Genomic DNA, 17,248 nt, shown 5'->3' on the forward strand with positions numbered 1-17,248 from the left:
TATATAACCTTATCTGACACAGGTTCTAAGCATTCAATTTGGGCAAGTTATTTCAATATGTTCTAGGAACTATGTGTTGTAACAATTTTTTAAAATTTTATCAATGAACACTTTATGTTCCCAATTAAGTAGCTTTAAATGTTTGCTGAAGTGGTAGTTGCCAAGTTGGCAATTATATTTGAAAATCTGAAATGTCTTTATAGATATTCTTTAACCAATTAGCACTCAGTAAATTGACCCAAGTTCAGTTTCATGGTTAGATGCTTTTATTTCAATCCCATAGTTTTCCTACAAAAGAAGATTAAATAAAACAATTAAAACATAGTTACTCAAATTAAAAACATGTATATATATAATATATATAATGACTACAGGCCTAGCTTTATTAATTTTTTCTACTATTAAGTATCTTCTGATATTTATTCTTCTTTAACCGCTTTTCCAGGGATAGTCAATGAAAAACTCCCCTCCCATCTTGAAGAGATTTGGCTTCAACGTTTTGTCTCTTTGGGTGCCTGATGGTACAACTTCAAAATATCAGAATCTGCCCTTTGCCTTAACAGTTCCTAGAGCACTAAGAATCCTAATTTCCCCCACTTTCCCTTGAAAGTTGAACTACTTGTAAAAAGGTCAGGATGTATTTTCTAAATTCCTATATGCCTTAAATTCAAGTCTTTAATGATCTGAAACTTCCTCCAGCCCTGCACCAAATTTTCTTCCTCAGATTCTGGCCATCCCCAATATATAATTCAACTAAAACCAACCATTAAAAATCTGTTGCCTTATCCCTTTCATAAATATAATCCTACTTCTGCATATTTAAGCACTGGCTCACTGTAACCTCTGGGAAACATAATGTGTTCTTGGTTCATTAATAACAAATAAGATACCGACCTACGGGTTCTGCCCTTGGAAAGACTCCATCCAGTATTGTCTTGTATTGGTGTTTTCCATGTGTCGCATTTCCTTTAGTGAATGCCGGGTGGGTCTGGTCTTCATGAAAATAAAAGGGAGAAACTCAATTTTAGGCAGTAGATCAACAAACTCAGTAACAAAATAATCCAATTGATTATAATAATTACAAGCAGTAGTTCTATAGTGTCATAATCTAAACTGTCTGCCATGTTAGTTCAGCTGTGTCAAGAAGCTAGATGCAGATTATAGCTGAAAGGAAAATAAGAACCATATTCACTTGAACTTCACTGTAGTTCACCCCCTTGATGAAAACTTATAAGAAATATGTGTGGCTTCACACTCATCACTGATCACTGACCCAAAGCTTTGCCCATTATCATGTCATGAGCATGTAAGGGGGGCTGTAACCAGGGCAACCAGGGATGGTGCGTGCAGAGTTTATCCCTGATCACCACTTTTCTGCTAGTCTCTGACTGTGCTCCTGTCTCACTTTGCTTTTTTGGTCACACACACATTTGGAAGTAGAAAGTCTCTTTTTCCTTGTCTTGCTTGCATCTTCAGTTCTTGTTGACCAAGGCGTGTTCTTATTAATAAGGTTCTAGTTGTCTAATGCCATTGCTGATTCAGTACATTTTTTTTTTATTAACACATAAAGCATTCAGGCCAATTCAGCCTCAAGCTTGCCAAGAAGCTCTTCTAAGTCCATGTATTATGCATAATTACTGAAGCCTATATATTTCCCTTTTCCAGTAAAATAGCCTTCGTGCAATAATTTAGACAGGAACTAGGGTTAAACAATTCAGACTGCTGTATTTTACGTCAAAAATATTAGTCATTCTATGTATTCATTTAATCGATGACTAATCCACACAACTATATTCCAGTATAACTAGATTGGGCCATCTTCTTTCATATCAAATATCAACTTCAGTGAAAACTTGTATAAACTCCTCCCAAAATTCAGATCTAGTATATTTCTATAAAGAGGTATGAGGGAAGATGCAGACTATTATTCATCGGTCTTTGGACAAAGAAAATAATATTAGTCAACCTAGAGAGAAAATGAGCAACTAAATTGAAATAGGAGCTGTGAGAGATGAGAGAAGGAGGTAAACGAGAGCTATTTTGGTGAAAGAAGCAACTGGGGCCGTGGAGTGGAGTGATTTGCATGTGAGGTAGAAAAGGGAAGCGTTAGCGTTACAGATGACAGTTAGGTTTCTGTATTGTGTAATGAAGTGCACTGGGGACTGTGACCTCTGTCCCCAAACAATTCTCAAATCCACTTATGCTCAGTCTGCTTCTGAGGGCCCAAAGTCTGATTTTCAGACTATTATCTATGTTGACTAAGCAAATTCACGAAATCCCTGGAGGAGTTCATCTGTCAGCCTGCTTGATGGCACAATGCAAGCTCAAAGTCGATACTACCAATTATTTGCCTGGTCCCAAACCTGGCATTTCTGATAATGTCCATTTTTTAAGGCTTGCCCATCTTTATGATGCCACTGATCAATCATAAAATGCCTTGGACTCCAGTACTGAGTACATAGGTATCAATGACCAACTTCAGAAAACATGAAAAAGGAAAAAGTTTACAAATCCAGGATCCACCTTTGGGAGCCAGTGACTACCCTATAGAGGTACCCCATGCTTTTGTCTCTACATAATCAAAAAATAAAAAGACCTCCTAGTATGGTATGTACTCTGTCTTTGCTACTATCAGTAAGCAGCACAGACTTAGCCCAACTAAGCCAGGATGAAAATAAGCTCTAAAACAGCCTGTCTTGTCACTTTATCAGAAAATATCTCAAGAATTGAGTCACAAAATAGTAATTTTATTTTCTGAATCATCTTCCTAGTCGGTCACTGCAAAAACAGTGATAAACCCTTTGTCACATAATCCAGCAAATGTGCTCTACCACCATAGCCAGATGCTGGCCAAGGAAAGGTACAGAATTGAAGATGTTAAATGAGATGTCCCATTGTAAAATTTATAAAACAATCTAACCCTTTGCTGTAAAAATAGCAGCCACTAGTGACATAGCTATTGAGCATTTGAAATGTGGCCAGTCTATATTGAGATGTGCTGAAAATGCAAAATATAATCTCATTTTTATACTGAGTACATGTTGAAATTTTGGATATAATAAGTTAGATAATGTAATAAAATAATTTCCTTTTTACCTTTTTTAATGGGGTGTCTAGAAACTTGAGAATTATATACGAGACTCACATTATATTTCTACTGGACATTAGAATGAAATGTCCTGTAACTGTGCTATCCTTTAATATCATATTTTTCTGAAACATATTACTGTGAAATATAGTGTATTTCATTGTTCTCAACAATTCCTTATTTAGGGAGTTTGAGGTTAAATAAAATTTTCTGCTACATTTTCTATTAGTTCCAATTGGCATCATTACTGATTATCAACACACAAGAAGCAGGTGACTAAGGCAAATGGTGCGATATTTTTCCTCCTTTTCAATTAGCCCAAGCAATCTTCTTGATATAGTAGCTGCACAACATGACTGCATATGCTAAGTGATGTAGTGAATTCAGACTGTGAGATTTCCCTTGGAGATTAAATTACCTTTGAAATTCTCTAGCTCAGACAGCATGGTTTTCTCTCCTCTGTTTTTGGCCTGGAATCCTAAGTGATGTAATTTCTTCTCAGGGAAAATGCATCCAAATGGCTTGGTGGCACTCTCTGAGCTCTGCTTAAGTCCAATATCAATAGAGGAGATGAATGATTTTTTTTTTTAGCCTGCCCTGCCATTCATCCAGCTGTCTCCAGGAACTACAGACAGAAAGGAATTAAAATTGCTAGTGACCCCTTTTCTTTGATATCAGGCAGAGCCGATTGTCTTCAAGACTGAAGTTCTGTTTGTAAGCTGGCATATCTCTTCAGTTTAAATTTGCAGCTGAAGATATTCTATCATAAAATTTATAAAAATATGGACCAGGTGTATCACCCCTATACATTCCTCTTCTCCCTCTGATTACCCTATACTGCTAAAGACTAAGTCTGCAGTATATTCAATAGCCTGAGAAAAAATAAAAGGTTTCATTAATCACACAGACAATGAATCATTCATCTGTTACCATTTACTCATCTATCTTGGATCTCTGAGACAATGGATAAAAATGATCAGTTCTTATTCATTTGGTTTCATTTAGATCCAGTCATTTTGTATGACCTAATCATAAGGTTATCATGAATTGTTTACCCCTTTTAATTGTGGGAAAATTAAAACATAAACAGCATCTGTATTTTCAGATTTAACACAATTCCATCTTAGTATCTGAATCTGCACATCCAAATAAAAGCAAACTGAACACTTTAAATCAGGCTATAAAGATGCTGTGGAGATGTCCCAGGGGAGTGTCGGGCATGTAGATTCTGAACAATGCATATTAAATGTGAGTACTGACCAGACCTTGGGCAGTATGTGGCATGCTGGTGCTTTTCCAAGACAAGTTAGATTCCATGGCTCATTTTTTATCTGCACTTAATCTTTATAAATTAAATTGAGATATAAAAAGTTAAATCATCTATACGTGCTGAGAAAGTATTTGATAGGATTCAATATCCATTTATGATGAAAACCCTCGAAAAACTAGGGCTAGATAAAACATACCTCAACATAATAAAGACCATATGTGATAAACCCGCAGCTAACATCATTAGAATGAAAACATTATACCCTACTTTTAGCAATGTTGAATCCCTTTAAACATAGTGCCTGTTATAGTCCCACGTGGATACTCGGTCTCAGTAAATATGAAAGGAAGAAGGAAGGACCGAAGAATGGAAAGACTTAAGTCAAAGGCACAGTTAAAAGGACATCTCCGGACGCTGCACGTGGAGGTGTCCGCAGCCTCTGCAGCAGCCTCTGCAGCACCGATTCGATTCCTGGCCGGCCAGGGAGAACCCCACATGGCGCGGCAGACCTCTCCTGTCTTGCCCGCTGCTCCCCTCAGCAGTGTGTTTCAGTCAGTCTGCCTGTTCTGTTTCCCGCTCTGTCTCTGGTGAATCCTCTCACCCTCCTGCAACTCTGGCCTGTACCCCAGCTCTTTTATAAATAAAAAATAAATCTTTAAAAAAAATAAAAGGACCTCTTGGCCTCCGAAAGAAGCAGAGTGGTAGTGTGGCTTGATATGTATAGACAAATTACTTCTCTGGTGATGGTGTTGTGGGCATGCCAAGAATTTGCATACATAATATTTAGTAGACTGATCTAAATTTTTCCAAAATGAGTTTAGATTTTGAGCTAAGCATGATCAGGGTTGAGATTAGGCATGGAGACTTGACAAGAGTGGTAAAGATTTTAGTAATAATTGAGCTTAGAGGAGGCAGCTAAAGAAAGGTATATCAGATGAACAAGAGGGCTTCATTGACACCAAGCTGAAATTGGAAAATTACTACTAGACTTTAAAAAAAAACTCTAACAAGGAGACAAAGTAATTATATGCTAAAAAGGGTCAGTCTACCAAGAGGATATGACTATTTTTTTCTCTCTCTCCACTGATGGATAGAGGATGAAAATGTGATAAGTGTGTGTGTGTGTATGTATGTATGGTTATGTATATATAATGGAATACTATTCAACCAGAAAAAGTGAAAATCCTGCCATTAGCAACAACATACATGAACCTAGAGGACATTCGGTGTCTTCTAAGTGAAGTAAGTCAGACAGAGACAGATTATGCACAATTTCATTTACAAGTCAAATTTAAAAAGTCAGACTCATAGAACCAGAGAATAGATTGGTAGTTTCCAAGGGTTGGGTGATGGGGACAATAGGGAGACATTGATCAAGGGGTACATACTTTCAATTGTACGATGATAAGTTCTAGAGATCTAATGTGTGGTATAGTTAACAATACTGTATTGTATTCTTGAATGTTTGTAAGAGATTAGGCCTTAAATATTCTTGAACACAAAAAATAACAGTTATGTGAGGTAATGGAGATGTTTAACCCTACTGCAATCACTTCACAATATACACATGTATCAGACTGTACACTTTAAATTTACGTAATGCTATATATTATATAAAAGCTAGAAAATATTTTCTTATGTAGAGATAAAACAGAAAAATACACAAGATTTTTAGTAAATTGAAAATAATCTCTAAATGTTTTGTCTACTAAGGGCAAACCATTATCTCCAAACATTATCAGTCTTGGGGGGCAATTCTAGCTTCTAAAATGTTTTCTTTTTCCCTAAAGAAAAAGAATATGGACCTACAACAAAAAAATCAGAGGTTTTCCATTATTAATGACTTTAATAAAAAGAGAATAAAAATTTGCAAGAAACACTCTCATACATGACTGGTAGAAAATAATACATGCCACAACCACTTTGGAAAATCATTTTGCAGTTTCCTATCAAAGGTAAACCCCCACCTACCATATGATCCAGCCATTTCACTCAGTTACTTACCCAAGAGAAAGAACGTGTGTGTCAGTGGGCAGACCTGTATATGAGTGTTGGTAGGAGGTTGACTTGTAATATTCTCAAGCTGGAAACAGCTCAAATGACCATTGTGGAGGAGTGATTAAAGAAATTGTCACATATCCATATAATGGAATGTCATTTAGCAACAAGAAAATGAATCACTGATATACACAGTGCAGATGAATCTCAAAATTATGCTGAGTATAAAAAGACAAAAAAAAATGCATCTGTATTGTCCCATTCCCATTTATACAAAATTTACAAAATTTTAGAGAAGAAAACCAGTGCATAATGACGGAAAACAGACCCCTTGTTACCTAGGAATGGGGCAACGGTAGAAAGGAATGAGATGGATGGGAAGATTACCAGAGACAGGAGGAAACTTTTGATTGTAGTGATGGATTCAGGGGTATGCAGGGATGGACTCAGGGGTGTGCATATAAGGCAAAACTTATCATATTGTTCACTTTAAATATGTCCAATTTATTGTATGTCAGAAAAAATACACACACACACACACACACACACACACATATATAATTTTTTGGAAGAAACTATTCCAGGATAAAAATCGCTCCAATTAAATCCTGTTGTGACTGATTTCCCACCCATGCACGACAAGAAAAATGTTAAGCAGTTTTTTTTTTCATAAACTAACATTTTAAAATAAAAGTATGTATTTCCAAATTAGTTTTAATCCAATTTCCTCAAATTTGACAAAGAATGAATCATTCATAAGCAGCCTTCTTAAAATTGCTGACAAAAAAGTCAAGTTTCTGTGTGAATCTCATTGCCTTCTAGAAACAAAATTCTACCCTGCTTTCATTTTAACCCCTCCTAGAGCAGCAGCTTGTGGTAAATGAGAGTAAGATAAAATTTGGAGGACATGGTAGTTATACCTAAGATTAGAATAAAGCTAAAATGGATTTGAGGTCAAAAACATTCCAATAATAGACACATGGAAATCTTAACGTCTCTGGTGTTCATCCAGAATTATGGGCATATTTCTTATGCTTGAAACAATTAAGGTTTGTTCATGCCAGTTGTTCTCAAATTTATTATAGCCACAGAATGCTGTACTCAGGGTGAGCAGTCTTCCTGTAGAGGGTAAATTTCTACTTGGCTGGCCTCATGATCTCCGTTGCAATGATGTCATTGTAAAATGAAAGCTGGCAGTCAATATATAAACTAATGGGCATGGTTGTGTTCCAATAAAACTTTATTTAGACAAAACAGATGATGCTTGGACTTGGATTGTAGGTGACTGTGTCAGCCCGGTTCATTCATAGGAGAATGAAAAGGGAACTATTAAGTTGCCTGGTGGCAAAAGACTCAATAAAAGCAGGTTACTAATGTTGTTGAGCATCTCTTTTATACAGGCACTGTATTCAAAAGCTATATGCCTATTCTCCTTTAATGTGAGGTCACTGGTATTCTTATCACACAGATAGGAAATCCAAGACCAGTGGTCAAGATCACTCAAGGTTGAGTCTTGCTTAATGAATGAAAGAATGATGATAGGAATCCAGGTCTCTCTTCAAAACCCCTCCATATTCCAATTGATTACCCACATTAGATCCAGGAAGACAACTGACATTGTTATGTAAAATGATGATTTCCTCTGCCGAATTTTAATACCGCATAATGGCTGAAAATCTTCAACAATAATGCACTCCACTTTGCATTTTATTTTCTTGATCAATACAAGCTTGAATGTTAAATCCTTGCAAATGCAAGTGCACTCTGCAGGCCTTGCCTCTCCAGCTTGCCCTACAGTTCTGACTAGAGCAGTTAAGGGAATTCTCCAGAAGGGCAGACTTTCTAGAGGCACCCCAATCCTTGCTCTACTGTAAAATCTGGGTCTTGATTAACTTCTCACAAAAGGGGCTTTCATGATGGTACATACTTTGATAGAGCTTGTTGTTTAATCAGCTGGCAAAATAACAGCATTGATTTCAATCCTGAAAAAGCCGGTGTTATGACCTTACCATGAAAAATGCGCGTCTACTTTGTCCAATTAGTTTAAATATGTTGTGTATCCACAACATGGCCACATGACATTAATTACATAGTTGGTCCATCATCCCTTATCGAATTTTCTTACATTATTAATACACAGACACAATGCTGCTTTTGCTGCTAGAATTCTGAAAGCATCAAACTACTTGCACACCATGATTATTTTGATTATTTAATGACTTGCTTTTTTAATGGCACACAAACTTTTCATCCCAATCTAAATGATAGAAATCACAGCTAAAACTGTCTTTCAGTTCAGATTGCAACCATTTTCCATGAAAACTCCTTCATTTTCACAAGATTTGAAGTCTTAATATTTAAATTTCTGAGTAGCACTTTTGAAATATATATTTCATTGATTGCCTGAAGTTAACCTGATAACTTAGGAAGACCTATATTATGTTCATAGAGGTGATAATTTATAATGAATTTAAGGATATAGATTTTTTGGGTCAAAAAATCCTTGAGTTAAAACAAAAAGAAATTGAAACTGATGTAGACCTTTGGATAGAAACTCCATAGAATGAGCTGAGAACCTGAGCATTTATATAAACTTAGTTGCAAGATAAAAGGTTAATTATAGAAAAACAGTCATTCCGCAGAAGCCATACAAGTGCATTCAGTCCCATTTGCTAACTGATTTTATTTTACATTTCAAACTCATTTTGTTTTCACTTTAATTCTGCTTTATAAATATGGCATTTTTAAAAAAGATTTTTATTTATTTATACAAGAACCGGGGTACAGGCCAGACACGCGGTAGGGTGAGAGGATTCACTGGAGACAGAGAGGGGAACAGAACAGGGAGACTGACAAAATACACTGCTGAGCAGAGCAGCGGGTGAGACAGGAGAGGTCTGCCACGCCATGTGGGACCCTCGCCAGCCGGCCGGGATGGAACCAGCGCAGCAGAGACAGCAGACAGCTTCACAGCACTGCACTCAACCCGCTGTGCCACTGGGAAGGCCCTAAATATGGCATTTTAAGAAATATTTCTGTTCTTCTGGCTAATCCAGCATGTTTTTGCTGCCTAAGAAATCCAACAACTCTAGAGAGGGAAAAAGGTTATAGCGCATCTCTAAGTGAGCACAGTCTATGCTAAAAGAAGGGATAATTGCACTGGGCACTCTTTTCTATGGAAAACAACTTCTGAATTCCTTAGAAAGATCCAGTTATTTCAAAAACATGCAATGTATCAGGTTCTAGTCTCATAAATAAGTGAAAATAAGAGTTCCTAGTTATTCTGCAACCTCAGCACCAGTAAAATCTCAGGTTTATATTTGGTCCTGAAATTTAGATTTCTTGTAAGGGCCAATAACCTTAAATGTCTCTTACTATGTATTCTTATTGATATAAATATAAAAAAACTCATGCAATAATCAGATAGACATTATATATGTTTGATAATTGAGTTTCATTTATGAGAATCTCTGACTTCCTATTAATCTGTTTGGACGTGAATTGTTGTCTTGACTAAAGCCATCAATCAAAGGGTGACAGGCTGTATCTTACATTTTCTACTTCAAAAATATTTTAAAAGGTGACTTTTTTATTCTAGTAGTTTTCTAATTACTCCAATATGTACAACCCCTAGTAATGTTTATTCCTCTGGGTTGTGTTCTTCCCCAATTATTCTAACAAGTCTCATCTAAGCATAACTCTGAGAATCACAGCCCACTCTCCCTATTTAGTTTCAGCAATAATTAATGACAGGTTATGTAAACAAATTTCCTTCATGACCAGATCTGCAAAGTCATTTTTTGCTTTTAATGTGTTCATTGCATGAGGCTATCCTTTTAAAAAGAATTTAAAGACTTGTTTCTGAGCATGCTAATTCCTTCACCTCTTTCAAGTCCTTGCTGAAATAAAACCTCCTCAGTGATTTTTGTCCATACTCCTCTTCAATGCTTCATTGGTACCCGAAACAATATCTAACAATATTTCTTCATTACATGTCTTCATTTGTTATGAAATGATTTCTGCACTGAAAGGATGGCCCATGATATCTGTGAACACAAAATGCATGTCCTATTTAATAATTCCTTATGGTCAACCATGGTTGGGATTCTCAATTATGTAAGATCTATAAATTAGTCAAATATTTTCCATTCAAGGTAAATAAAAATGAACTCTTCCATTTCTTCTGTTATCCTCCCAGTTTCATACTGTTATTCCTCTATTTCTCCAAGTTACTTCCACTCTACTTTCCAAGCAACTTCCTTTAGAAATTTAATCCATGTAAGTCCAGAGAAAATAATACAGTGAACTTGAGAAAAAGATCAAATGTTATGTACCTGAATCATTTCCTACTTATTTCCATGCGTGTAAACATTGGTGATAATATGACAATAGCCTCTTTTGGTGCCCAATATATAACTGCACAGATCTCACCTAATGCCCATCAAGGTAACCTGAAAATTCTCTCATGACAGAAATCCAGAAATACCAAACAGAATAAACAATTCTATGAATAATGCATAGCTGATTTTATAAGAAATGAATGGAAATATGTTGTGCTAAAATGAATAGGTAATTCAATAACTAGAAGGGAGCTGAGTCCACTAAAGAAAACAGAAACCATTATTTAAAATAAAGGTAATTGAATGAGGAGAAAGATTACATTAGGGATGAACCTGCTGAAAAACAAGTGGGGTAGGTGAGTAAACTAAAAGTTTAGTTACCACAAGAACCACTTGCATCTTAATTTTATGGCTGAAGAATGGAGGCATCAACAGAAATTATCTGACTGCCTTCTCATAGTGTAAAAAACATAATGCCGAACAGGGACTTTGGCTCCAGAATCTGTGCTCTTTCACAATAGAACATAGGAGTGCTCTTGGGCCTCCCTGGTGGTGCAAGGGGTTAAGCACCACACTATGAAGCAATCTGCAGCCTCTGCAGCATGAGTTTGATCCCTGGCCGGCCAGGAAGAAGCCCACATGGCAAAGTAGACCTCTCCTGACTCGCCCGCTGCTCCCCTCAGCAGTGGATTTCAGACTGCCTGCCTGTTCTGTTTCCCACTCTGTCTCTGGTGGGTTCTCTCACCCCCGCATCTCTGGCCTGTGCCTCGGCTCTTGTATGCATAAATAAATCTTTTTTTTTTTTTTTTAAAGTGCTCCAAAGAACAGTCAGATATGGAAACAACCAGTGTAATCTTTTCAAATTAAAAAAGGTAATTAAAATTTAAAACTTATCAAACACAGATGAACAGAAAATATTGAAGTTAAACATATGTGTGATTCAGTAATGCAAAATGCATAGTGGAGGGTGAACAAGTAAGCTGGGAGGTTAAGATATGGAGGAGAGATTCAGAAGAAAAACTTAACTCTAATAAAATCCCAGAATGAAGAGTAGCAAAAAAAGTGTTTTTTTCCTGGATTGATGAAGGAAAAGAACTTTAGGAAGGAAGAAACAAAATATTTAATTCTAGCAGGGTAAACAAAAATAAATCCAGATTTAACATAATATAGCACACCAAAGACAAATAGAAAAACTGAAAAGCCACTGGAAAAAGATTATCTGTATATAGAATGATAAACCAACAGTAGTTATGTCAATGGCATTAAAAATGTCAGAGAACAGTGGCTGATAATAGAAAAATATCTTTTAAAAGTGATAAAGAAAAATAACTGCTTTCCTAAAATTCTATACTCATTTAAGTTATTTATGAATAAAGGTGAAAAGAATATTTATAGGAAAATGCACCCAAACATACAAAACAATTTTCTTGTTGGTCATACTTTTGAAATTACAGTATCCTTTGTTTTAATGTTCCATAAACTTGAATTACACTAACTTATTTAATATTAACACCTGATTTTTTTTGTTTGTATTTACCTAGTATGGATTTGCCCATTTTAAGTTTAACCTTTTGAATCACATTGAAAATGTCTCTTGTGTACATTACAGAGTTGGATTGGTTTCATTATAGTGTATTTTTTTTTTGTTCTTGGTGAATTATGCCCAGTTAAATTTAATGATGTGACAGATAGGTATGATATTTATTCTGTCATTTGTGCATACATCATATATGTGACTTATTTTTATATGTACTCTTCTAATAGTTATAGAGATCTTTATAATGCCCTTATCATACCACAGTGAGAGAAGACTCAGTAGCATTATGATGTCAGTCCTGCTGAGACATCTTCAGTTTAACATGGCCTCAATAAAACCACACACAGGGTTTTTTTGGCAACTAGACCAGCCAATTCTAATTTCACATGGAAAAATAAAACAGCAAAGGAGCACAGTGGAATCCTGAAAAGGACGTCAATGAGAGGCAGTTACCCCTACCAGAAAATAGAACATTATATACGGCCTCAATGATGAAAAACAGTATAGGGAGTATACAAATCGAACGGTGTGGCAGAATAGAAGTTCTAGAAATACACAAAGATGTATACGGGAGCCACATCATCTAGCAGTTGGGAAAAGGACTCTTGTAAATGGGTTTGAAACAGCAATGCAGCTGTATGAAAGAAAAGTTGAATCCATCTTCTCACATAAAATATCATGATAAGCTGTGCATGTGCCAAACATTTAAAAGAAAACAAGAGAACACAAGAGTAATAAAAGAACAGATGGCAAATTTCTTTACAACCTTAGAGTGAAGACAACCTTTTTAATGGCTCTGAGTCTAGAAGCCATCAAAGATTAATGAAGTAGACTACTAAAAAAGCCATTAACTTCTGCATAGAACAACACCATCACTATCAAATGATAATGATTTTTGAAAATCATATTACAAAGGTTTATTTCCCTAAGGTAACATTAGAGACTGATAATTCAATAACCTCATACAGATGAGCAAAGCATATGAAAATACAGGTTACAGAAATTACAAATTGTCCTTAAAAATAAGAAAAGGGGGGTGTCACCCAATAAGATAAATAAATGCACATTATAAATTAAAATTTGTTGAGCTAGCATAGTTTGTCACATTGACAAATAATCTAAAGTTTGACAGCTCCATTGGCAAGGCCAATGATCCCCAAGCATTGCTGATGGAAGTACAAAATGGTAAAATCCCCCCAAAGGGCAATTTGTAAATATCTATTAAAATTACATATGCTTTTACCTTATGTAACAAATTTTCTCTTGGAATTATTCTCAATGCATACTTTTCTAGTTAATTCATGCATGTATAAATTGATTCACTGCTGCAGTTACAACGTGGCATATAAGAAAACAACCAAAAGGAATAGTGAGCTGGTACAATCATAATAATGGAGTATTTTTAGCAATTAAAAAATGGCAATCTCTTTATATATATATATATATATATTATATATATATATATATATACACACACACACACACCAACATGGAAAAATCTTCAATATACAATGTGAGATTAAAAGAGAAGAAAACATTATCCAATGGTATATATAGTATGTGTAGGTATGCTACTTCTTCCATTATAGAAAGTAAGAATAAGAACATATATTCACATCTGCTCATTTTACCTACTAAAATGGAAAGGATAGACATATATATATATATATAATATATATATATATATATTAAATGTAGTTATGTGTGTGTGTGTAGGGAAGGTATGAGGCTTTTCATTGAATTTACTTTTTTTATATTATTTTGATTTGTTAATTGTATGAATATATTGTCTATTCAAAAGTAAAACTTTTTTTACAAAATTAAAAAGGAACAAATTTTGAAAGTTGGCAAGTAGATACAATGGAAAGACTTGATTAAGGTACCAGCAGTACAGAAAGTCAAGAAACTTGCTTACCTGGGCCACAGAATTCCAGAATGTGAGGAAGTGGATGGAATTGAAAGCTAGGAAAGTAAAAGTTGGTAAAAGAAGCCTTATTTAGTCAAAGAATGAAGGGCCAAAAGCAGTCCACACAATTTCAAAAATGAAAAGTGTAGACTTCAATGAAACCCAGACTTCTTATAAAGCAATAGACATTCAAACAAAGAGGTCATCATTTGAAAATAGAGAAGCAAGGACAAATGCAATGAAATCATGAACAAAGAAATAGATCTGCATATACACTGGGAAATTTGTGTATCCTCCACTTCCATAGTAAAATCAAGAACTATTCAATAATAAATTTTGGATAAGTAGTTATCCATATGGGAGAAGATAAAATTAGACAAATATGAAAAGTTAAAACTGAAACACAGCAGAAAGTATAGAATAATATCTTTATTGCTTCATAGTAGAAAAAGCATACCCATCGGACTTTCAAAGATTAAAAGGTCTTACAATAACAATTTAGGGTACAAATGTGAGAAAATGAGAATTCATATTTTAATGAGACTGTAGATTTGCCGATACATAGTTATAACAAAGAAACACACATCCTACTTTGAGTATTCACACTGCAGGATATTTGGACAGAAACTCGTGCACATACATAGGAGACATTTTCAAGGATTTGTACTGCACATTTATCTGAATAGTCAAAAAGATCAAATGTCTGTGTACAGGAATGGATAAACTGAGATACTGGTGTATATTAAATAATATATGAAAATCAATGAACTAGATTAACTTGAATCAAAATAGGTAATTCTTAAAGTCATAATGTAGAATAAAAAGGTTAAAAACAATCTAAAGAGGCTGTGGTTTTTATTGCCCAGTTTTCATCACACTTATATATGTTCTTAAACAACAATAATAACACATATTGTATATAAGCATATGTAAATAGTAAATTTGTAAACCTCACCCTGGGGATGATATACCAGCACTTGCTCATAAGTGAGGCACACTCCCTTGTGGATTAGTTATTTATTGCTGCATAACAAGTAGCACTAAACTTTTGCTGCTTAAGTGACAATAAGTTTTTATCACCTCTGATTGTCTGGATCAGAAATTCCAGTAGTAGTTCACTGGGAAATTTGGGCTCTCTGTTTCTCAATCAGATGTCAATCAATATTCTGCAAAATTCTGAAGGCTTGACTATGGCTAGGAGAGACACTTTTAAGGTCAGGCAAGTGCATGGCTGGAAGTTGGTGCTGGCTGAGCAAAGGAGGGCAGAGTTGTCTAGGGGGGCCTCTCCACAGGGTTATTTGTGTTCTTCTGACATGGCAGCTGGCTCTCCCCACAGTGAGAAAGAACAGCGTGGAAGCCACACTGCTTATTACTGCCTTGGAAGTCATATATTGGCACTTTCACCATAGTCTATCGGTTATACAGAGTCAACCATGATTCAGGATGGCAAAGGGGACAACACAGGAGCATGTGTACAAGATGCGAGGATCTTTGGGAGCCATATTGAAATTTGGTTTATTTACCATTCAGATGGCTCAGTCCTGTCATTCCAATCCAATGTGATAAGTGCTACAAATTTTATCCTTACATTTGATTATCCTTATAGAAAACTGAACTTTTCCAATTAATCTGCTCTAAAGACTTAAGATATAAGGGTGAGAAAACTCCAAATCTTTGACCGTATCCTAATTTTGCTTGAGGACAGAGCGGACAAATCTTAAAAAAAAAAAAAAATTGTTTACAAATATTTGTATCTTTCTTGGCAAGACAGACATTAAATTTTTAATATCAATCTTAGAAAAGATGACATTTGAGGTTGACACTGAAAAAGTCAAACAAAATGCTTGAGGCTAGCCTATCTCTCAGAACTGACAGATTGAAACAGCAACGATGTTTTTGAATTCAGATTTTAAAATTAACTTGGTTTCTGTTTTGCTTACTGAAAATACTCCAATTTAAATAGGCTTTATATTTGCTCTTTAGAAGGCTGTTAAGAAAAACTATTATTATCCCCAAATGCTGTATTATTCAAATATCATGTTTTGAACTCAAAATGCAGCCATCTCCCACAAAGGTCTCTTCTAATTGGAATAAACTGTACAAACGGACAAAAGGAAGAAAAGCAGCCATGATTTCAGCTGTTTTCTCCCTCTGCAGGTTAATAAGCGGGCTCATGGTGCTGAGAATGATGGAGCTCAAAGACATTACCTAATTAGGTAAAGGGAGTGCAAACGGGAAAGCAGGTGGTAATTATTGAGAAGTAAGTGCTTGAGTATGTTGTGAAGAACTTAACTAGAAAGGAAAGCTAGGAAACTGAAAACGCCAAAATGCCAGAGCTTTGAAACAAATACAGAGGAGAGATTTTAGTGTTTTCATGGTCCTTTGTAAGAAAGAAAGTTTTAATGTCAGGAGCAAATACTGATACTGATCTAACTGAACCAAGCCTCTTGCTATACGGCTTTATCACCCTTCTGGGTCACGGCTGGAGTCTCAAGAGCGCCCTCAAGTAGCCTCTCCCTTGGACTGTAGTGTTCAGTCACTTCTCTTCCCGTGCAAAGTAGAGTGGGATTCTGGAATTAGAACCGAAGCCTGCAAAGCTTTGCCATTGTTGTAGATGTGGCCCTAACATGCTGTTGATGCAAACCTGCTAACTTGATATGGGGGCTGCATTCCCAATGGCATTTCTTTGCAATTTGGATTGAGCTTCACCTTGTGACCTGTGTCTTCTTACTTGTACATAGGCTACTGTTCTGTTTGGTTTGGTTCTTCCCCGATAGTCACCTTAAAGTATAGCTTTTTCAATTCTTAACCAGTCCCTCCTGACATGACATAGCAGAGTAGGATTTGCTCACTGTGGTTGTCCTTTGTCCACTTCTTAGTTTGTTTTCAACTATCATCTGAACATACTTAAGACGAACCCTAGTCTCCCTTGGTTCCTGTTTCTTAAGCCTTACAATCAGTGTGTTACATACTGCAGAGAACCAGGGACACAGGGGAAGCTAGGATTAATTATCCTAGTATAGATTGATAGCCGTTAAAGATCCCATTAATACTGATGGATAATCACCCAGTGCCTCGTGGCATACAATGACAAAACTGATGACTGAGT

The 17,248-nt window shown here is 35.7% G+C and overlaps 1 protein-coding gene across 5 annotated transcripts in view; it reads right to left on the reverse strand.

Moving 5' to 3' along the window:
- Positions 1–251: 251 nt before the first annotated feature.
- Positions 252–17,248, reverse strand: part of LOC119245848 (RNA polymerase II elongation factor ELL2-like) — a 147,720-nt gene continuing 130,723 nt past the window's right edge. For 2 of the 5 annotated variants that reach the window (XR_008551957.1, XR_008551958.1), the window contains 2 exons: positions 895–993; positions 252–288 (listed from right to left, as the gene is read on the reverse strand). The gene's annotated coding sequence lies outside the window, so the exon portion shown is untranslated. Of the gene's footprint in view, positions 289–894; positions 994–1,082; positions 1,268–17,248 lie in introns of those variants that run through there. The other 3 variants (XR_005125506.2, XR_008551956.1, XR_005125505.2) reach the window with 3 other exon arrangements.

Source organism: Talpa occidentalis, unplaced genomic scaffold (assembly GCF_014898055.3).
Source record: "Talpa occidentalis isolate TD23 unplaced genomic scaffold, MPIMG_talOcc4v2.1 talOcc4.15, whole genome shotgun sequence".
NCBI classification, from domain to species: Eukaryota; Metazoa; Chordata; class Mammalia; order Eulipotyphla; family Talpidae; genus Talpa; species Talpa occidentalis.